Genomic DNA, 23737 nt, shown 5'->3' with positions numbered 1-23737 from the left:
ACTATATCCACCTAGGCTGTCATTGAAAATAGAAGGGGAGATAAAAATCATCCAGGACAAACAAAAACTAAAAGAATTTGCAAACACAAAACCAGCCCTACAGGAAATATTGAAAGGGATCCTCTAAGCCAAGAGAGAGTGTAAAGGTAACATACACCAGAAAGGAACAGAGACAATATACAGTAACAGTCACCTTACAGGCAATACAATGGCACAAAATTCATATCTTTCAATAGTTACCCTGAATGTAAATGGAATAAATGCTCCAATCAAAAGACACAGGGTATCAGAATGGATAAAAAAACAAGACACATCAATATGCTGTCTGCAAGACACTCATTTTAGACCCAAAGACACCTCCAGATATAAAGTGAGTGGGTGGAAAATATTTATCCACACTAATTGATATCAAAAGAAAGCTGGGACGGCAATCCTTATATCAGATAAATTAGACTTTGTACTGGCACAAAAACAAATACATAGATCAATGGAACAGAATACAGGGCCCAGAAATAGACCCTCAACTCTATGGTCAACTGATTTTTGACAAAACAGGAAAGAATGTCCAGTGGAAAGAAGACAGTCTATTCAACAAATGGTGTTGGGAAAATTGGACAGCCACATGCAGAAGAATGAAACTGGACCATTTCCTTACACCACACACAAAAATAGACTCAAAATGGATGGAAGGCCTCAATGTGAGACAGGAATCCATCAAAATCCTTGAGGAGAACACAGGCAGCAACCTCTTCGATGTCAGCCTCAGCAACTTCTTCCTAGAAATGTAGCCAAAGGCAAGGGAAGTGAAGGCAAAATGAACTACTGGTATTTCATCAAGATAAAAAGCTTTTGCACAGCAAAGGAAACAGTGAACAAAACTAAAAGACAACGGAAAGAATGGGAGAAGATATTTGCAAATGACATCTCAGATAAAGGGCTAGTATCCAAAATCTGCACTTACCAAACTCAACACCCAAAGAACAAATAATCCAATCAAGAAATGGGCAGAGGACATGAACAGACATTTCTGCAAAGAAGACATACAAATAGCCAACAAACACATGAAAATGTGCTCAACATTGCTCAGTATCAGGGAGATACAAATCAAAACCACAGTGAGATACCACCTCACACCAGTCAGAATGGCTAAAATTAACAAGTCGCGAAATGACAGATGCTGGCGAGGATGCAGAGAAAGGGGAACCCTCCTACACTGTTGATGGGAATGCAAGCTGGTGCAGCCACTCTGGAAAACAGCATGGAGGTTCCTCAAAAAGTTGAAAATAGAGCTACCCCAAGACCCAGGAATTGCACTACTGGCTATTTACCCTAAAGATACAAATGTAGTGATCTTTGGTTGATTGCAAAACTCCCCACAATTTTGCCCTCCTTCCTGAATCTGTATTTTTTTGCCATGTGACTTTTAAGCTTCTCCACCAAGAGGCAGATTCTTTCCCCATTCTTTGAAACTGGTTAGTCTTGTGACTTGCATTGGACAACAGAATGCAGTAGAAGTGACATTGTGCCAGTTTTAAGCCTAGGCTTCAATATACCTTTCATGGTTCTACTCTCTCAGAAATCTTCTCCTACCATATGAACATCCTTCTGGAGCATGAGAGATCACATTGAGCAGACAGGTGTTATCCCACTTGTGGCCATTCTAGAACACTAAGTTCTAAATGAACCCAGCTACAGGTATGTAGGCGTTTGAATGAGTCTAGCCAAGACCAGAAGAGCTACCCAGCTGAGCCTAGCCCAAAATGCTGACTCACATAATTGTGAGATAATTAATGGTTGGTGTCTTAAGCTTCTAAGTTTAGAGTGGTTTGTTATATAGAAAAAGCTAACAGATGCACACCCTTTGACATCTAGACACATAGGTCGTAGCACTGGGGACACACTACCATATATGGTTATTTTTCCATGCATATACACCATCCTGGAATATGGCATCCCCAAACTTCTGAGTGTTATCCCCAAGCTGATATATTAGCTGATAAACCAAGTATTCAGAAGCTCAAGGATGGTGTTGTTTACAGGGTGCTTCAATCAGGGAAGACAAATCCTATATTTAGAGAATAAGTCAACTCATGTTGCAAAAGGTTGTTTCTGGTGAAATGTTGGATATTTGTTGTTTTGGAGCTTCTTGGAAGGTGGAAAGGGAGATATGTGTTACAAGTCTTCCTGGGAATCTGTGAACAATTTCCAGATCTTTTAATTCCTTGAATCTCCCTGGAAGATTATGTGCCACATACATTATCCCTAGGGTTGCAATTGGGAAACCCACAAAGGGGATAAAGTAATTGTTACTGGAGCTGAGGAAGCTTGGCAAGACTGGGTTCTCAAGCACTGCAAAGAAGCTATAAACGCCAGTGCTGGAGAGTCCTGAGGTCACTTCAGCTCTCACTGCACCAGATACACCTGCCCAAGAAGCATCCCATCCCTCAGCCTTGTACGTCCTGGAGGAGGGGCAACATTCTCTTTTTAAAAACTTTCCCATTACTCTTGAGACTTAGAAGCTAAAGTCTCTTCTCAGAAGATTCCTGATATGAGGATCTGGTAAGTGTGCTGGAAAGTGAGCAGATCTGAGAAGAATGGAGGAAGCAAGTCTTTACATAAGTAAGACAAGTTTAGGTTCTACTCAAGGCCAGCAGGCATTGTCTATCATACAGTAATGCCATTTGTGGACTGAATGAATGAATTGATTAATAAATGGGAGCCCTCCCTGTGAAGGTGTTAAGGCCTAGATTCAGTAGTGGTTTAGTGAAAAGTGGATGAGATTTCAAATCAATTAACTCAGGTCCTGGCTCTGCGAACAATCAGTGAATATATAATGAGGATATGTGACCTATATTATAGAGGTATTATGAGGATTAGCAAACTATGAGAGCATTTAGCATGGCATCTAGTACTTGATAGTGGTAAGCTTTGTCTTTACAGTTTTTCTATCTTGGTGAAAATTTTATTATTTTTATACAATTTCAGAATTTACTCAGCAGGTTTCATGTACTTCCATTGTTTTATCATTTTTCCAGAGTGAAAACATTTGGTTGATAGAAAAGTAGAGGGGAGGGGTCTTTAATGTTATCACTGCTACCCCATCCTCATGCACTAGTGAAATCAATAAAATCTATGTTTACACATCCAGAGTATTTTCACATGCCCATAACTCCTTCTTTATGTCTCCTATAGATTATTGAAAAGTTCTTTCTGTTCCCTCCAGAGCATTTGGTTTCTAGAATATTTCTTTTGTACATTCTCTGTAAATGAATATTTCAATATTCAGATCAGTTTTTTAAGAGATTCATACAAAGAGCTTAGGATAACAATTAACAATAAGCTTGGGTCCAAATGAAAGAACACTAGGAAGATATGTACCTGCAGCTGGAAATGTTGGGTAAATGAGGACCAAATGCCAATGGGCATGAACTTGGCCCAATCTAGGAAGAGTCTTCAGAACTGAGTTTAGGAAGAATTGCTAGGTCAAGAAAGTCAAAGGTGCAAAGGTGAGAGGGAAAATAGATAGGGGATATCCTTTCAGGTGGACAATGCAATTAGCAAAGGAGTCAGAGTTGAGGTAGAATGTTAAATGACTCTCCCTTTTCCTTGAAAATCTACTTTAATCTTCCCTCTCTTCAGGTAGGTTTCCTCTGTTATTTGGTCCACATAGCATAAAGTGACAAGGGCCCAAATTCTAAATTTTTATATCTACTTTGTCCAAGAACTAAGTCACTTCACCTGGCCATTTTCCCCACCACCTCCAAAGCTCCTGGAGCATCAGGGCAGAGACTTTTATGGAAGAAGAGCGAAGACTACAGGAGCTTTTTTCTCTTGGGTGTTTCTCTTTAAGTAAAAGTGACAGATTTACACACTAGTAGCAAATGTCAAGGCAGAGAGGCATTCTACAACTTACGTGTTAAGTGGAGAAAGGCATCAGAGAACCCAGTCATTTGAATTTGTATGTAGACTGCATTTCACACTTCTGTTATTCAATCACCGGAAAAATAGTTCAACAGAGTTTCTCCGTTTCCTTTAGTTTCTGTCACCAGACTCTCCACTGCTTTGGCTAAGATACAAGACAATAGCACTAGGTGGAGAACCAAGAATAGAACCCCAGATGGTGTTGTCTTGCACACTCTGGCATGAAGCTCACCCCACCCAAAAAAACAGCCTCTCTTCACAGGCAAATATAAATCATTGTTTGAGAAATTGGGTTTCCCTAAGCAAAGATGAATAATATACAGTCTATGTGCCCTCCAAAATAGCATGCTGGAAAGGAAGAGTTATGAAAGCAAAACAAAAACAAATACATAAATAATTATATCTATTTATGTATTTTCAAATGCTATGTAGACTGGAATTAAAGTCACTCTAAAGTATACATGCTATCTGATAGAAGAAAAGTCTTCTGAGAATTTTAGAAGTATATTCATTTATTCAACAAATACATATTGATCTGTATATCTGCTGTATTATCAGACAATATCCCACCCATATATTGGTTTAAAAAAAGGATCAGTTTCCTGGTCTTATGGACCTCACATTTTACTGATGCATATCACAAAACAAATAAATTGCTTTATATGAAACAAGAAAATTCCAAGTGGTTGTGATACGAAGACAAACAGCAATAGAGAATGTCTTGGGGGAAGCTTTAGGTAAGGTGGTCAGAGGATTTCAAAGTGAGAAAAGCCAGGGAGACATAAAGTTTCAGTGTGCATTAGGAAATTCTAAGGGTGGGAAATTAGTCACAGCAAGAGATAAGACTAGGCAGGTAAGAAAGGGATAATGAAGAACCGTGTGTGCCATGATAAAGAATTGGGAGTTTGGATTGAAGGCAATTGAAAACTATTGGAAATTTTTAAGAAGGGAAGAAGGGAAATTCTTGTTTTAGAAGAATAATTTCTTAGGTAGGATAAAGGAAGATTGAAAGGGGAAGACTACAGTCTTCTTTCCTTCCTGCCTGCCCTCCTGGGAAGGAAGACTAATGGGAAGGTTATTGCAAGTATCCACACAAGAGATGAGAGTCTGGCATAGTCAGTATAACTAAGAACAAAGAAAAGCAGTATGGGTGTGACAAAGTCAGAATACCAACATGGTTTGGTCATGAACTGGATGAGTCAAGGATAACTCTAAAGTTTCTGGCTTTGGTTTGAAGCTCCTCAAGGATGGAGACTATGCCTTTCTTATTCACTGATATTTTCCAATGCCCAAAACAGTGCTTTAGTTGTAGTAGAAGTTAAAAATCTATTTGTTTGATAATATTCTAAGTCCCCAAAAATAACATCAACAGAGGTTAATGATTGATTGGAGGTAAGTAAAAGAGAGAGAGAGAAGTCCTGGGCTAACTCCCAAGTTTTCTATTCTTGAACAACTGGACAAACTGTGGTGCCGTTCATTGATAAAGGGCACATGGAGGTAGGAATGGTCTTTGAGCGGGGAGAATATGATGGACTCAGTTTGGGAAGTATTAGACATAAGATGGCTGTGACATCGAAGTAGAAACATCCAGAGAGCACTGGAAATACGAGTCTGAAGATGAGAGAGAATTGCTCCAGAGAAATAATTTACAAGAGAGTAGCATATAGATAGAAAAGCCATGAGAGTGGATAGAATCATACGGGAATATGGGTAGGATGGAAAGAAAAGGAAGCATAAGACAAAACAACAACAACAACAAAAACAAAACAGAGAAATGCCTACATTTTATGGCTGTCAAAGGGAGTGCATTTTGCAAAGGCAACTGAAAAGGAATGGCCAGAAAGATCTGAGAAAGTTGAAAATAAATCCAAGGAAGAGTTTCTCAAGAAAAGAATTCTAGGAGGTCTAAAAACAAAAGGACTAAGAAGTAAACATTGGGTTTTTCAAGACTCCAAGGAGCAATTCATTGGCGTGGCTGAGGCAGCAGCCAAGTGGCATGTGGGTTTGAGGAAACGAAGTCCATGAGGAGTTTTGCACTGGGGAGAGAATCAGGAGGATACCCAGAGGTAGACATGGATCTGGAAAGGGAAACCAAAGGTGGGAGAGACCTCAGCTGAAAGTCAGAGTCCAGCAGAGCAGGAGAACATATAGATTACAGAAAGGAGGAGCTGGGGACACCTGACTGGCTCAGTCAGCAGAGCAGGTGGCTCTTGATCTTGGAGTTGTGAGTTTGAGTCTCACATTGAGGGTAGAGTTTACCTATTTAAAAAAAAAAAAAAAGGAGAAGCTGAGGCTCTGGAGACTTGGGACAGGAGGAGAGGAGAGAAGGAATGATGAGTAGAGATGCAGATAAGTTTCCTGTGTTGGTGGCAGAAAGTTGAGCACATCCATCTGACCATGGCTCCGTTTTTTCTGTGATATGAAGGGACATACTGGATGTTCAAGGAGGGAAGATTTACAACAGCCACTGTGGAGACTAGGAAAGAACCTGACCCTCCCAGTTATGGCTGGGTCACCAACAACTTGCATTTATTAAGTAATCATTCTTTGCTGAGACTTTTGCACATATTGACTCATTTCATTTGCGCAACAACCTTTAAGGCAGGTGCCATTATATCATACAAAGGAGAACTAAGATTGTAAGATTCGGGGTGATTAAGTGCCTTGGTCACCCAGCCCACAAGTAATGGGGTCTGGTTCCAACTGGGCCAGCCAAAACCCACATTCTCCAAGAACTTTGCTAACTCTCAGGGAGCCCTCCGTTCTTGGGCAACTATCTCATCTGTGGATGTGAATGTTTGTCTTCTTAATTGTTTTCCAGGGTAGTATTTTTCATTTACATCTTGATCCAAGTTTCAGGAACTCTCCATTGAATTGTGTTTTCTACAACACCAAGACATGCAGCACCCAAAGTAACCACGATACCTTATAAACATGAACCCAGTTTTTTGTAGTTATGGTTAAAATACTACAAAAAAAAAAAAAAACACTGAAAGGGAATCCTGTAAATGTGCCCCCTCCTTTGATATAACTTTCTCTGTGTTCTTTTAGTTTTAACTACTAAAACTAAAGTAGTTACTGCATGTGTTATATAACTTTTTAACTATTTTGTAAATAATTTTCTATGTTGCTCATAGTCTTCATGTAAACTATTTTGGGGAGGCTTAATTTTTTTTTAATGCTTGTCAAACATGTTACTGTATTTCTCTTTCGAATTTTAAAAAGCTAAGATGGTTTATCTTCTTATAAATCCTAAATGGTAGATGTCTGACTGGTTTCCAAGCAGGATGGCTCATAGGATATTGGATAAACATCTGGAAATTTTTTCTCCTTTAAATCTCAAAGTTTGGCTTACAGTCAGTGTGTCAGACTCATGGATGTGTTTCAACACAGGGCTGGCAGTCAGGAAACCACACAAAGTGCAGAATGTACAAGAGTCACGATTGACATCACAGGTAGGAAGAGGGGAGAGGTACGAAGGTCCCTTGGACGTCCTGGTAGGTGAGGATAAATGAAAAGTCGGCTGATGAAATGGAAAGACATACCCACGGTCAGTAAAGCTCAGGAGAAATTACCAGAGAGGAGGCAGGATGGCCTAAAGAAAATATTTAGTAAAGGAGACAAGACTAGGTGAATACAAAAAAAAGGGGAAGGGAGGGGATTTTTTTTTTTTTTCTGTCAAAAGTATTTCATCCTCTTGGTTTTCATGCAGATATATCCACTCAATGGAAAAAGGAAACCAAACCAGTGTCTCTGTATTTCTCCTCTTGGGCTTCTCAAGTTGGCCAGAGCAACAGGCTCTCCTCTTTGTACTTTTTCTGTGTCTCTACCTAACAGCGCTGTTTGGAAACTTGCTCATCTTGCTGGCTATTGTCTCAGACCGTCGCCTCCACACACCCATGTATTTCTTCCTTTCCAATCTCTCTGTGGTAGACATCTGCCTCCCTTCATCTACCGTCCCCAAGATGCTGCTGAACATCCAAGCACAGACTCAGACCATCTCCTACCCTGGCTGCCTGGCTCAGATGTATTTCTGTATGATATTTGCCAGCATGGACAACTTCCTTCTCACGGTGATGGCATATGACCGTTATGTGGCCATCTGTCACCCTTTGCATTACTCCACCATTATGACTCGGCGCCTTTGTGCCTGTCTGGTGGCTGTGCCTTGGGTCCTTGCCACTTTGAATCCCCTCTTGCACACCCTCATGCTCACCCGTCTGCACTTCTGCTCTAACAACATCATCCACCATTTCTTCTGTGATATCAGCTCTCTCTTCCCCCTCTCCTGTTCTGACACCAGTCTCAACCAGTTCATAGTTCTGGCTGCCGTGGGGCTGATCTTCGTGGTACCTGCAGGGTGTATCATGGCGTCCTATATCTTCATCATCTCTGCTGTGATGAAAATCCCTTCTGCTCAAGGAAAACTCAAGGCTTTCTCCACCTGTGGATCTCACCTTGCCTTGGTCATTCTTTTCTATGGCGCAATCACAGGAGTCTATATGCGCCCCTCGTCCAACCATTCATCTGAAAAAGATTCAGCCACATCAGTGGTCTTCATGGTCATAGCCCCTATGTTGAATCCCTTCATATACAGTCTAAGGAACAGTGAGCTGAAACGGGCATTAAAGAAGGCTGTAGGTCAGACCAAAACCATATCCCAGTGATCTGTACTGACTGAAAGGCGTTCAACTGGAAGCAAATCCTCATGAGTTCATCATTTTCATTCTAGTCATAGTTACAAAGCTGTTATGAAATACCTAACTAAACTTGGCAATGACCTAAATTTGCTACCTAATCACAGGCCTTATCTATTTCAGTTCCTGAAGGTATTATTGTTGTGGGCAAACACATACAGAGGAAGCCCCTGAAAATCACAGTAAGAATATGAGATCAACATTTGAATGCATCGTTAAGAACTCCCAGATGGCTCAGGTCAACACAGAGAAGTACCATGGGGAGTACGGAATACAGCAGCCCCCGCAGGCCTATCCTCCGGGAGTAGACAGGAGTGATGTAACCACACCGTCATGCATGAAAAACAGTAGAGAAGAAAACTATTATGTAACAAAAGGTTCAAATCATAACTGCAATGAGAGGTTGTTGCAATGAGAGGTTGTTGCAACGAGAGAAAAGATATCGGCGAGGGTATGAAAGGTCAAGTAAAGCTTTGAGAAAAAAGCCGCACTTGATCTGGATCCAGGACATAGGTGATTTTTACACAGAAATAATGAAAATGGGGTGCCTGGGTGGCTCAGGGGGTTAAAGCCTCTGCCTTCAGCTCAGGCATGATCCCAGGGTCCTGGGATCAAGCCCCGCATCGGGCTCTCTGCTCAGCAGAGAACCTGCTCCCCTTCTTCTCTCTCTGCCTGCCCTCTCTGCCTACTTGTGATCTCTGTCTGCCAAATAAATAAAAAATAAATGAAATCTTAAAAAAAAAAAAAAAAAGAAACAATGAAAATATTCCAAATCCTGATGAAAGCCTTGTAGGTAAGCAGGAGCATGGTATGTGTAAGTGTATTGAATAAATTAATCTGGACTGGTGAAGGATCCAACGAGGGATTGGTGGGAATGAGGGGATGGATTATTTCTCACCCTAATGTTTTTTTATATTTAGTCATATTTTATTATTATATTGTATTTCCTATAACCTGTCTTTATTCCCTGGTATAAAAAGAACCACTTATATCTTCCTTGTATATATGTATATAAATGTTATGATGGTGACAAAGAATGCCTAGAAGACTATTAATCATCATTTTTAAAATTAAAAGTCTGGGGCGCCTGGGTGCCTCAGTCGGTTAAGCATATGACTCTTGGTTTTGGCTCAGGTCATGATCTCAGGGTCGTGAGATCAAGCCCCACGTCTGGCTCCACACTCAGTGCAGAATCTGCTTGAGATTCTTTCTCTCCGTCCTCCTCTGCCTCTCCCTCTGCTCATACTGTCTCGCTCTCTCTCTAAAATTAATTAGTTAATTAATTAAACATATGTGCTGTTATTTAGAGTTGCCTACATGAGAAGCGACTGCACCAGCAATTGATAACATTTGCCTCTGTGATCTTTGATTTGGAACTCATAGCTGATTTACAGATTGTTTTCTGGGTCCATTGTGCCGCCCAGCGCCATGAAAAGTGCCTTTTTCCATATGCCATATGTCCCATATTTTAAGTCATACTATCCAAAACATCTCTTCAAAGTTGGTTTAAAAAAAAAAAGTAAATAAATAAAATGCTCAATCATTTTCATATATGTAATAATTAACAGGCAGAAATAAAGATAAAAACTGATTTTTTTAAATCCTGCTATAAATATGTTTGTTTCTTTATGATGAGAAGACCATCTACAAGTTACCCTTGTGTTTTTTATTTTTTTCTTACGAGATTGAGATCAGAAAATTTTGCTGGAGCTTGTAAGGACCCACGTAAGCAACACTGACTGGGTGGGACAGAGAAGCACTAGATATAATGGACCAATCGAATCCCAAATCACTGTCTCTTGAAGGACCTTTTTGTATGCATCAGCTTTTTCAGTTGCAAAGAAACAGAAATCGATGCTGCTTAACTAAGCAGAAATATAATTTAATCAGAGTGTTGGGTAATTCATAAAGATGCTAGGAGGGCTGGAGAACCAGCTCCATGAGCACATTATGAAGGCACACACGTGAGTTGGGTCTTCCCACAATGTCAGCTTTATTCAGTCGTAAAGTGAAGGTAAATCACAATTGTAAAGCAGGTTGAGGATTCCAAACTCAACGACAGCTCACCGTGTGGTTACACCTGGCTTCTGACACAGGACAAGAAGCAGAACAGAAGACAAGCCTGCTTCCTCCTCTCTCTCACTGCCTGCCTTTCTGACTACTTGTGATCTCTGTCTGTTAAATAAATAAATAAAATCTTAAAAAAAAAACAAAAAACAAAAAAAAAAGCTCCAACTCAGTCATATCTAACTGAATAAAGTCAGACAAAAAGAAGGTAAAAACCCAAAAAATATGTACAGAATCTTCAACATAGGCTCTCAGCATATCCAGAAAAGAACAATGAGGGTATGGTTAATCAAAGTCTTTCCTTGATTTTTTTTCTTGTTAAGTTTAAGAGTGCATAATGTTCTCAGGGTGCCTGGGTGGCTCAATGGATTAAGCCTCTGCCTTCGGCTCAGGTCATGATCTCAGGGTCCTGGGATCGAGCCCCACATCGGGCTCTCTGCTCAGCGGGGAGCCTGCTTCCTCCTCTCTCTCTGCCTGCTGCTCTGCCTACTTGTGATCTCTCTCTGTCAAATAAATAAATAAATTTTTTTTTAAAAAGTGCATAATGTTCTAATAGCATATTTAATAAGATATATAACAAAAATGATAACAAAGTAATAGAAGAATTTCCTTAATAGATTCCCAAACATGTGTAGAGAGATAATTCCATCCCATCTTTAGGTATTTTAAAGGATTATAGTCAGACCACGAGCCAGAAAAAAATCACATATTTGAAGGGTTTTGCTAACAATTCTAGAAAGGAAATTTTATTTATTTATTTATTAAGGATTTTATATGATTTATTACGTAAGTTTTCTATGTCTTTGTTTAATGCAACTGAGTTAGTATGAATGGGGGCTGAAACGGCATGAACGGCCTGCATAGCGTGTGTAAAGTGCATTAACTAGCTTGTTGCTTAAGGTTTTATGGGCTACTTTGAGTTCTTCCATGTTTTCATCCAAAAGTTGATCAATTTTGTCAGTTTTTCCCCCAAGCATTTCTGTTATTTTAGCATGGCAAGATATTGGGAAATCTTTGTATGAATATTCTGAGATATAGGTAACCATTTTGGTAATATTAAATGTTATGTTAATAGCATACAATATTTAATATATTCATTGTGATGATAGTAGTAGCTTTCATTTTAGTATGATTAAAGAATGTAACCTCTGAATAATCATTGGCACAAATTAACCAATTAAAGTGTCCCATGTCCAAAAACAACTTCAACAGATGTTCTTGTTAAAGGAAAAAGATTAGCTTTGACTTCCAACTCATGCCAGGTATAGTACGTTATTAGGCCACTGAAATGCCATTTCTTTGGGTAATAAATATCCATCAATCCACAGGGGTGCGTGTGTTGCTAGAAGTGTAGTACCACCATGTGTTTGCTGTGACACGACATATGTGTCATAGGCTAGTAGGCTTTGACCTCCTAATAGTCTTAACAGTGAAAGTTTGCATTGCCCCGTACTGTCACAACCTGATGGTCTCCAGGTGTCTAATTGTAAAAGAGATTCAGCCCAGTCAGAAGAATACCTTTTTCCTGTTACTTTAATGTTTCTAATATCATTCCACGCTCTCTCAAGAAGGTCATTGATTCTGTAACAACTATTTTTTAATTGTTCATTCAAATAAAAATTTCTCAGATTAAATAAATTTTGTTGCAGACCTGAACCTTATGGTCAATATTATAATTAAATTCCAGTTGGTGTGCATGATAATCATAACTAGTTGAGACAATAGAATGCAATACTTTAAATGCTGAGGAAATTTTGAAACCTCAATTCTCAGCTATAAACATCTAAATGGAATGCAGAGAAATCTATTAATTAAAGATCCAGCAGAAAAGTTAGAATAGGATAGCAAAATAAACTGAAAGACTGCAACAGAAATTAATGAATCACATAACAGGAAAAAAAAGACTTAAAAGCTAAATCTAAGAGATGGAGATCTTATTTTTTAAGAGATGGGTATTGATGTGGGAAACAAAGGCAGAAGAAAAATTATTAAATCTCCTTACTACCTAGAGCCCACAGACAAATCCTTGAAACGGGCAGAGTGACATTCCTCTAGGGACTCAACTGCCTCAATGTTAATACTTCGCTAAGGGCAAAAGGCAATCCTAACCTGAACCCCTTCCCCCAACCAGGATCCTGTAAGTCTGCTTTAACATATAAAAATTCCTTTAGAAATTTCCTTTATCTCTAAACCCCCCAAGATACATGTTGACAATCATCCCCCAAGCATAATGGCCCACTAATTTACATCTGAAGTGTCTCATGACTAAGGTTTCATTAGACAGTAATAAATGACCTTTTCTCAACAATAGCGAGCCCCCTTGAAGTCCTGGAAAACTTGCTTCCAAAATTCCTGAGACTTACGCTCTCCCTAACCCCCTCCCAACTTGAAAGTATATAATGGGCCACTCCTCTTGACCACAGTGTAGTTCTTTCTGCCTACGGGTCCTGTTCCTGTGCTTTAATAAAACCAAATTTTGCAACAAAAGCCAAAATTTTGCACCAAAGAGGTCTCAAGAATTCTTTCTTGTATAATGTTTTTTTTTTTTAAGTTAATGAAGCTAAGTGCTGTGCGCGTGAAGTTTGCTGTATTATTTTTTATTATTCTTGTCAATGTCTTTGAATCCATTCACAGCTTTTAGAAAATTGAAAAGAAGCAAAAAGAGAAAATGGAAAGTAAATATCATGCAAAAAATATTTGGGGAAATTTCCAGTCCTGAATTTGTGTATTATCAGACTGAAAGGTTCTACTGACTATCCAGTATTGTGAATGAAAAAACTCTCTCACCAGGACATAGTACTGTGAAATTTAAGAACATCAGAAATAAAGAGATCATAAAAGCTTCCAAAATGAAATAGATTACATTTTACATACATACATACTAGAGGTCCCTGCCACATCAACATTATAAAGAGAGCCATCCCGTGGTATTTCACTGTATGGATTGACTCTTACCAGTCCTTTATTGATGGATTTTTTGATTGTTCCCCCCCCCTTTTTTTTGGATATTTTTGTGTATTTATTTGTCAGAGAGAGAACCCACACAAGCAAAAGTGGCAGGCAAAGGGAGAGGCAGGCTCCCCACTGAGCAGGGAGCCCAATGCAGGGCTCAATCCCAGGATCCTAGGATCATGACCTGAGCTGAAGGCAGACGCTTCACTGACTGAGACGCCCAGGCACTCCCCCCCTTCTTTTTATCATAAGCAATGCTACAACTAATTATCTTGTACATGCAATAAGTTGAAAGTGTACAAGTATATCTGCAGGATATTTTCTTCAAAAGGAGCTAAGTTGGGGCGCCTGGGTGGCTCAGTGTGTTAAGCCTCTACCTTCGGCTCAGATCATGATCTCAGGATCCTGGGTTCGAGCCCTGCATCGGACTCTCTGCTCGGCGGGGAGTCTGCTTCTCCCTCTCTCTCTGCCTGCCTCTCTGCCTATTTATGGTCTCTCTCTCGCTTTGTCAAATAAATAAATAAAATCTTAAGAAAAAAAAAAAGAAATCCCTGTAATAAAAAACATTAACAAGAGAAAAACAAACAGAAGTTTATTAACATGTATACTTCATGGGTACACAAAAAAATAACTAGAGAAAAATGAGCAATGAAAAAGTAACAGGATTTAATTTAACAGGGAAAGGGGACAGGAGATGTAGGCCTTTTAGGGAACAGTAAATGATTTTTAGTAAAGATGAATAGGGCCCTTAAGAGAACAGGTGGGAGGTATGACCAATGTGGGAAACAAAGGCAAAAGAAAGAATTAAATTTTCTTACTGCCTATAGCCCAGTGACAAGTCCCTGAAACAGGTAGAGTGAACTTCCTCTGGGATCTCAGCTGCCTTGATGTTGTTGACACTTTGCTAAAGTGGCAATCTTAGCTTAACATTATCCTGATGCCTCGGGATCCTGTTCATTTTACTTTAACATATAAAAATTCCTTTGGAAACTTCTTTTATCTCCACCCCCCAAGATATATGTTAGCAATCCAAGGATGTGGCCCACTGATACACATCTGAAGGGTCTCATGACTGAGTTCTTACTAAACAGTAATAAATGACATTTTCCTAACAATAGCTAGCCCTCAGGATCCTGGAAACCTTGCTTTCAAAATACCTTGAAGGTTTGTGGTGTCCCCAACCCCCTCCCAACTTGACAGTTTATAATCAGTCACCCGTCACTACCCCAGTGCAGCTCTTTCTGCCCACCAATCCTGTCCCCCGTGCTTTAATAAAACCACTTTTTTCCACTGAAGATGTCCCAAGATTTTTTTCTTGGCTGTGGGCTCCAAACTCCATTTCTACATCATGATCATTTGGGACAAGTTTGTCAGGGTGTGGTGTCAACTTCTTTCCTAGGATACAAGTCAATCTTCCCTAGTTGATGAAACTCTTGGGGAAGGGTATTTGCAACAATTGAGTTTATTCTGGAGGATCTGTCTAAACAGATAAGGGAAATTCAGAGAAAGCCCCTTTCCACATTTGCTGTTTTTCAAGTGCCTACAGCTCAAAATGATCAAACTACCAAAGGCGCATAGGTGAGGAGATGTGCTCTGCTACCCTTCAGCAGCGCAACAGAACTTAAGACTGCAACAGCATCCTTCAGGCTGCTCTGTTAAGAACAGACTGTGGGGAACCCAGGTAGAAGCAGATGCAACTCCTAAGAGGTTTATTGCCCTAACCAACAGAGAGCCCATCAGCCCAACTGTAGGAAAATGGATGTAGTGCTATATTCACAACCAGACTATTACAAAGAAAATTAATTGTAACTCAACACCATAGATAAACCGTAGAAACATTGTTAAGTGAAAAAAACAAGTATCAGAGGCTTACCGATGGCGTGATGCCTTTTAGATGAGAAAGAACACTAAACCATATAGTGTTTGACCATGCGTACTTATCTAGTAGACCTATTCTTTCAAAAAGAGAACACAGATTATAGAGGTTACCTCTGCTGAAAAGAAAACCACAGGCCCAAGGTGGAGTTACTTGCCCCCAGAATAGCAAACCAGGACGAAATTACAGTTGCGTTCTCTTCAGGAGTGAAATTTTAAGCAATAATGAAGAATTTTCTCGTCAGCACCAGAAAGGTCACATGGGCCCTCTTCATTCCCTCCCCCCACGCCCCCGAGAAGATGAGGTAATCTGCATGATAAAACCCCCCGTTCACACGCCACCCCTCCATGGAAGGCCCCCTTGCCCTGAGACAAAGCTTTTCCTTTGGCTAATAACTTCTTGCCCCACTCCCCTTCCTACAAAACCTTTGGGTTCTGTACCACTCGGCCCTCCTCTCCACTCACTACGGCTTACTGAAGTGCAGCTCTTGCCGCTTACTCAGTTGAGTTTTGGCTGTTTGCCACCGCACGAGAGAGGAGGTGCCGAGGACACGAGGCGCAGTAACCCTAAGTTACCGTCAGCATTCCAGACCTCACACTCTGGCCCACCGACTCGAGAAAGTGAGCGCTTCGGGCCACGCGCCGGCCGTCGTGAGCCCGGGGTGTAACCAGCCCCGTGAGGTCTGGGCGCGGTGCATGCCTTTCCGTTCCACCCCCCAGACTGAAGCCCAAGGCGAGGCCGCGTTCCCCGCCACACAGGGTGCAAGCACCCCACCTTAGAGCCCGGAGAATTTCGGTAGCCTCGGAAGCTGCCCGGGAAACGGGAGCCAGAGCGCGGCGGAGACGCCAAGACTTCTGGGAGTCGCAGTCCAGCGCCGGGCTGCCTTCTGCGCAGGCTCGGAGCCCACGAGGACGGAAGCTTTAAGAGAGGGTGCTGCGCCGTGCCCCCACCGGAAGTGTCCGATCGGAACCACCCTGTGGAAGAGGTGAGTCCGGGTTTGAGGACCCACTGGTCCGACCTTTTGTCCCCTCCAAGCACCCGGTCCCTACCACTTTACTTCGGGATTGCTGCAGCCCCGCGGAGCCCCGGAGCCGGGACCGCGGAGGAATCCCGAAGAAAAGTGGCCCGGATGCTCGGCGTTCAGAGTACACTGCGCCCGCCTACTTCCAGAGGGGCGGTGGTTGCCATGGTTACCCGCGCCGCCGTTACGTCACCGCCGCGGACGGGGCGGAGTGCCGGGCTGGGGCGTCCCGCCGCGGTGCGGGGTCACTGCCGGGGATGGCGAGCCCGGCGGCGGCGTCTGGAAGGCGGCTTCCAGCCGCGAGGAGCTGCCCGGGAGCCGGTCCCGACGGCCGCCTCTCGCGAGGAGAGTGCCGGCCTTCTCGTAGGGAAAGCGGGCGGCCCCGGTCCCGTCGTTCCGCGTGTGCCCGGGACGCGGTGGAAGCGGAGGAGACGGCCCGCAAAGCGGGCGGTGGGCAGCCCCGCGGCGTGCTCGGTCCCGGCACGACTCCTCCCTCCTGCGTGTGCCCGCGGCGTCGGGAGGCCTCTCGGGCTCTGCTCCAGTTCAAAGACTGTGAGAGCTCGGAGAGCGGGAGAGCGTGGCCCTTGACCTCATGGAGTAACGGTCGTTGAAGAAAAACAGCCAAAGCTAAAAATAATTTGCGGTGATCTGTGTCGTAGTCAGGGGTGTTACGTAGGAATTCCGCAGAGTTGTCACAACAAATACTAGCCCTGCCAGCTCGGCTCTCCCTCAGTCTGCTGTTCATTCCCATTTCCTCAGCTTTCCCTTATGACTTTTGAATCTTTCCCTTTTGAATCTTGTATTGTCCACCTTAAGGACCAGCACCTCTAAGAAGTATTTGCTACGCCCGCGTGTACACACACACACACACACACACGTCGTCTCCCTGCCTCTAAACCGTTAGGGTGTTTCATACTACCTTACAACTTGTTTAGTCCTTCGGTTTACCGCATTGATCAGCATTTCAGTGTGTGTTCTGTGAAACATAACATTTAGATATTTAAATGTTTTTAATCCACATGGGTTTTATGACTTTTTCCGAACTGTTTTTAGAAACTCAAACACCATTTGATTCTTTGGGGCTGTACATCAGAATACGGATTTTCCAGGTATACCCATACTCACCCAGACAGCATCCCAAAAATCAGTTTCTAACAAAGTTTCCACATGATTAATTAGTCAGCTAATTAATGAGCTGGGAACACAGACTTTCTTGGAAACCATTGCTGTACAACTTCTAGCCCAGAGTTTGGCTTGTATTTAGATTCTTTGTTTTGTTTTTTAAGATTTTATTTATTTGAGATCACAAGTAGGCAGAGAGGCAAGCAGAGAGAAAGGGGGAAGCAGGTTCCCTGCTGAGCAGAAAGCCCGATATGATACAGGGCTGGATCCCAGGACCCTGGGATCATGACCTGAGCGGAAGGCAGAGACTTTAACCCACTGAGCCATCCAGGCGCCCCAAGATTTTTAATAAAGTACATGTCAGTACAACGATCCGCAATCAGCTGAAATGTGTAGTAGAAGGCCCTGCAAGATTAATCAGGTGAAATCAGGTGAAATGTGTAGTAGAAGGCCCTGCAAGATTAATACTTGCATTCTGCTCTCGCATTCTAGGCTTCACATCTACATTCCTGTTACTCAGTTTTTCAGTGCAGAAACCAGACATTCCCATGTGCTAAGACTGGAGGAACTGGTGTTTAATAACAAGACTCACAGTCGACAGATAAGTCATGGTGCTGGTTTATTATATTTAACTTTCTTGGTGAGATGATAGGACTTAATGTCCAAGATATGAACTGAGCCACAAAACTAGGAAGATAGAGAAGGAACTGTTGGGATATCTGTTATATCCCAACAGATAACAGGAAACCTATCTATTTGAGAACTTTGGGGAAGGAACTAGTTAACACTGATTGAAACTTAGCCTCTGGCTCTCAAGGAAGGTTGCCCCGGGGCACCCAGCTGGCTCATTTGATGGAACAGGTGATTCTTGATCTTAGGGTTGTGAGTTCCAGCCCCACACTGGGTGCAGAGATTACTCAAAATCTTTTAGGGGTGCCTTAGATGGCTAAGCATCTGTCTTCAGCTCAGGTCATGATCCCAGAATCCTGGGATCAAGCCTGCTTCTCCCTCTCCCGTTGCCCCTGCTTGTGTTCTCTTGCTGTCAAATAAATAAAATCTATTTTTTAAAAAATCTTTTAAGAAAAGCTACCCTATTACTTAAGAGATTTGTAAGTAATCCTAATTCCAGATTTTGAATTAATAATTATCATTTCGAGTTTGTATTTTCCTCACACTTGTATAAGTATGGCCTCTCTATGTTTCTCTTTTCATGTTGCAGTCCATCCTAGAAATGAACATGTTAATCTCCACAAACAGTATTTGTCAGGTCATTCTGCTCAGAAGCTTTCCTTGGCTCCCCAGTGCCTAAAAGGTAAACTCTGAGTTCAGGATCTTGGCATTGAGGCTTTCTATGGTAGGGCCTTTGCCTCTGTTTTTTCCTTATACAAACCTACTGAACTTTTTGCTTTCCCACTTCTGTGATCCTACCATTAACCAGTTGTTCAGACTGTTTCCTTGCTTGTAATTTCCTACTTTTCTCTCTCCCTCATCCCATCAAATTCTTTCCATTCTTCAGAAGTTAATTTTTCATGAAGTTTTCCCTGACCATTGCAGTCTGCTTTGCATTTCCCTGCATTGCAACTCCTTTGCATCTCCAACTTTGTGAAGCACTTTATTGTTTTCTTCTGCTGGTCCTTATTGTCTTTATGACTTAACATATAATTTAATTGCAAGTGACATATTAACATGTAGCATTGCCTGAAATTTTTAAATCTTATATTTATTGTTTCTACTTTAAAGTATTTTGTTTTTATGGGTGCCTGGGTGGCTCAGTTGACTAAGAGTCCATCTCTTGATTTCTGCTCAGGTCATGATCTCAGGGTCGTGGGACTGAGCCCAGCCTTGGGCTCTGAGATGTGCTAGGAGTCCGCTAGAGATTCTCTCTCTCCCTCTCCTTCTGTCCATCCCCCCGCTCACACACATGCGCCCTCTCTCTCCAAAATAAATGAATTTTCCAAAGAGCGGAATTTTGTTTTTAAATTTAAATTTGAAAGTGTTTTGAGGTAGAAATTGTGTAACAATTTTATTCCACAAAGTATTTCAGTGCTTCTACATAGAGTAAATGCCAAGTATACTTCTGGGCAATGGAAAATGACTATTTCTGTGATGTGATCTTTCATCTTCATAGACAGTAATAGTTCTTTTTTATCCCTTAGAAGAGCCCTTGAAACTAAGTAGGACGCTTCACAAAGCAGAAGTGGATTTCCTGGTAATACATTTCATCCCAAAATGACGACAGAATCAAAGAAAGCTACAGCTCAGAAACTTCAGGAGAATGAAGGGCTTCTCATAGTGAAGATAGAAGAGGAAGATTTTGTCTGGAGGCAGGACACTTCCCTCCAGAGAAGCGACCCCTTTGGGCAGGAGTTCTGCCGACAGCTTTTCAGGCAGTTCTGCTACCAGGATTCCGCTGGGCCCCGCGAGGCCCTGAGCCGGCTGCGGGAGCTCTGCCATCAGTGGCTGCAGCCCGAGACACACAGCAAGGAGCAGATCCTCGAGCTGCTGGTGCTGGAGCAGTTCCTGACCATCCTGCCCGAGGAGCTGCAGGCCTGGGTGCGGGAACATGGCCCAGAGAATGGAGAGGAGGTGGTCACCCTACTGGAAGATTTGGAAAGAGGCGCTGATGAAGCAGTAATCCAGGTACACAGGGAATGGGAGATCTAAGAACTCCACATGGACAGAGTCCCACAGTGGGAGGAAAGGGCCTGAGACTGAGCACCCAGGGAGACCTGCAGGGACTGTTAGGGCAGTGTGTCTTTCTGTCTCCTTTCCACTGCATTTCATGCTGTGCCACATTTCACATTTGAGTCAGACTTAATCCATCCTGCAGTTTTGTATTCCTACAGCGGGTTCTCTTTGTTTTTGGAAGATATTCAAATCCCCAACAGGGATTCTCTCACAAGCCCAAATGTACTTTATTTTTCTCAGGTTCCAGTCCATGCACACAGACAAGAGATACTCGGGAAGAAGGTGGTGCCTCCTGGACCAGCACTGAGTGTCCAGTTGCAGCCAGTGGACCCCAAGGCCCTTCGTGGTTCTTCAGCACCCCTTCTGCTGGATGGCGGTAAGGGGCAGTAGTGCGTGCAGTTTGTGTCGCTGAAGGAGTGGGACTGTGAATGTCTCTTCTCAGAGTAGCCTCAGTTACCATACATGGTCCTTTCCTTTATCACCCCATGAGAAGTAGAGAACTTTTCCCTGTGTGTCATTGGCCAATTAAAACAAAAACAGAGAGAATTTGGTTCCTTATCCAAAATATTTACATTTTCCCATTTGTTCTTCATCCAGAATATTTCCAAAACACAGGATATTTTTATGAGTAAACTAAAGGAAAGAAAAATTAATGTGTGAGAAAACATCAAGAAATAAATAAGCAAAAAAAAAAAAAAAAAAAAAGGAAGAAACACATCAAGAGAAATAACACGTTAGTAGAAAAGCAGGTACATAATGATATACCCAGAAGTGGAATGTAATTCACAGATACATAGAACAAGATCCACATTATTGTCTTTTTTATTGTACTTTTGGTCTTACAAAGCTTTCATGTTGTTATAGGAAGTCAGTCATACTTCTGGGGACTCCCTCCATGGAATAGTCATCACTGTTCTAAAACTCCTCTGCTTAAAGAGTTCATGGATTCAGTATTACTTTAGGTGTAAATGATCTCAAAAATAAACTCAAGAATAAATTAGTTTTGGGGGCAACTGGGTGGCTCGATTGGTTAAGCATCTGCCTTCAGCTCAGGTCATGATCTCAGGATCCTGGGATCCAGCCCCACATCAGGCTCCCCTGCTTTCTCCCTCTCCCTCTGCTCCCCCTGCAATAAATAAAATAAAAACTTAAAAAAAAAAAAGTCATGATCTTTTTAAAAATAAATAAATTATAGTCAGTTAAAAATAATACCCAAATTCTGTTTTCCAGTTTGTTCTGGAGATACTTCCATCCACTCCATCCAAAATCATATATTTCCCCCACCCTAAGACCAGCACTGCCTAACCACCTTTCCTGCTATAGCATATTCTAGACAAAGGAAACCCTACAAAAAGAGGGGGTGCTTGATTGCAGCACAATATCGAGTCATAGGCACAGTATAAATTTGTGAGCCAGCAGGCAGGAACTGTGAGGACTTGATCATAAATGGATCCTGGAAACCAGGTGGAGGAGTTCAGGTGTTGTAGAAGAAAAGAGAGGAAAGGTTCTGAGTAGGGTACAGGAGGTGACAGGATTTTAAGGACAGTTAGTCTGGTGAGGGTATTCAGGATGACTAGGAAGAACAGCTCAGAGTCTAGACAGCAGGAAGCTGTGACAGTCCCCAAACAGGAAGAGTGACAAGGGTAGTGGTAGCAGAAATGTAAAGAAGGGGAGGTGTTCAGGGCACATTCAGCAGAAAGTACTTACAGAACTTGATTAGCCATGGACATGAAAAAAGGATAGGTAGATAGATGAAGTTTTCCTCTCCACAGGCATTCTAATTGATTTTACCAAATTTTCTCTTTTGTGTCCTTGTCCAGTACACCTTTCTCTTGAAAAGCCACATTTTTAGAGTGGCCAGTTGAAGTACCAATATGTAGCTGTCTTGGGTATAGCTCAAAATTTTCTTTTCTTCCAACTCAGCAAACAGATAATTTACCACTTTGTCTTTTCATTCTTTTAGATAATGAGAGTGAAAACAATGGATTCATGCCAAAGTTGGACATTTATGAAAAAATGGAATCACAGAGGATTCTATCAGGAAGAATTTCAGGATTCATTTCAGAAGGAACTGCTGAGCCTCAAAACATCTGTAAGTCTGCAGGCAGGCTAAAGAAGCAATGGGAAAAAGAATCAGGGGGTGCTCAGAGACCATCATCTGCTCAGGATGGAGGTTTTAGTAAAATCCTTACCCACAAAAATACACTCACAGGTAGTATTAGCCATGATGGTTGTGAGAGAAGCTTAAACCTGAATTCAAGTGAATTGACACACCAGAAATCTTGTAAACACAGTACCTATGACCAAAGTTTCAAATGGAATCCAGATTTTATTAAGCATCAAAGAATTTATGCTGGAGAGAAAATTCACCAATATGGAACATCTCTCAAAAGCCCAAACCTTATTAAACATGCAGCAATTTTTAGTGGGGAGAAAACCCACCAGTGTAATGAATGTGGGAAAGCTTTCAGACACAGCTCAAAGCTTATCAGGCATCAGAGAATCCACACTGGAGAGAGGCCTTATGAATGTAATGAGTGTGGGAAAGGCTTTGGGGGGAGCTCAGATCTTATTAGACACCAGAGAATTCACACTGGAGAAAGACCCTTTGAATGCAAAGAATGTGGGAGAGCATTCAGCCTGAACTCACATCTTATCTTGCATCAGAGAATTCACACCAGAGAGAAACCCTATGAATGTAGTGAATGTGGGAAAACCTTCAGAGTGAGTTCACACCTCATTCGACACCTGAGAATCCACACTGGAGAGAAACCCTATGAATGCAATGAGTGTGGGAGAGCCTTCAGTCAGAGTTCACACCTTCGTCAACACCAAAGAATTCACAAGAGGGAAAACCTGTTAATGTAAAGAACTTAAATTTTCACGGAAATGCAAAAGAAATAGCAATATGAAAAATATTGAATAAAAAATATGGAGTGAGATGAATGACTAAAAGACCAATATCTCTTTTCTCTCATTCTGAGGCTTAATGTTTTGCTTACAGTCTTCCCCTACTGGGGTGGGAGAATACTTTCTGTGAGTCAGGATCTTCCTCTCTTCTATTGACTGCTGAAGTCAAGCTAGAAGAGCCGAATTTGGAGGAGGCTAATAAAAAGGCTAGGTTATGGCAATGGAGATAGAGAGGAAATAACATGACTGCAGTATGGAGGGGAAAGGATTCAGTAAAGAAGCTGATCATCAGTATTCGTTAATGATTCTCCTCAAGAGGAGGTAGGCTAAGCCCTGAAGTGGAATAGTTTGAGCAATGAGCAATACACACAGAGCTTTCAGAACATTCCTTTAAATGAAGGCACAGCAAAACTAAAGTAGAAAGTCCTGTCAAACGAGGACCTGCGCAATGGTGGCATTCCAATATGTAGACCAAAGTCTATG

General features: G+C 41.8%; 1 protein-coding gene and 1 pseudogene across 2 annotated transcripts in view; one reads left to right on the top strand and one right to left on the bottom strand.

The window, feature by feature from the left end:
• The window catches only part of LOC111138601, an 896555-nt gene that overhangs the window by 562824 nt on the left and 309994 nt on the right, over window positions 1-23737 (bottom strand). The gene's annotated exons all lie outside the window — the stretch shown is intronic.
• The window catches only part of LOC111162575, an 83681-nt pseudogene continuing 79760 nt past the window's right edge, over window positions 19817-23737 (top strand). Inside the window, exons 1-3 of the transcript XR_002641580.1 lie at window positions 19817-20296; window positions 20585-20720; window positions 22308-23202. The product of XR_002641580.1 is annotated as a zinc finger protein 850-like (transcript). The remainder of the gene's footprint in view (window positions 20297-20584; window positions 20721-22307; window positions 23203-23737) is intronic.

Source organism: Enhydra lutris, unplaced genomic scaffold (assembly GCF_002288905.1).
Source record: "Enhydra lutris kenyoni isolate GAN:26980312 unplaced genomic scaffold, ASM228890v2 scaffoldscaffold93, whole genome shotgun sequence".
NCBI lineage: Eukaryota > Metazoa > Chordata > Mammalia > Carnivora > Mustelidae > Enhydra > Enhydra lutris.
The sequence above is the reverse complement of the archived record's forward strand: the minus strand, read 5'-3'. Positions and strand labels throughout refer to the sequence as shown.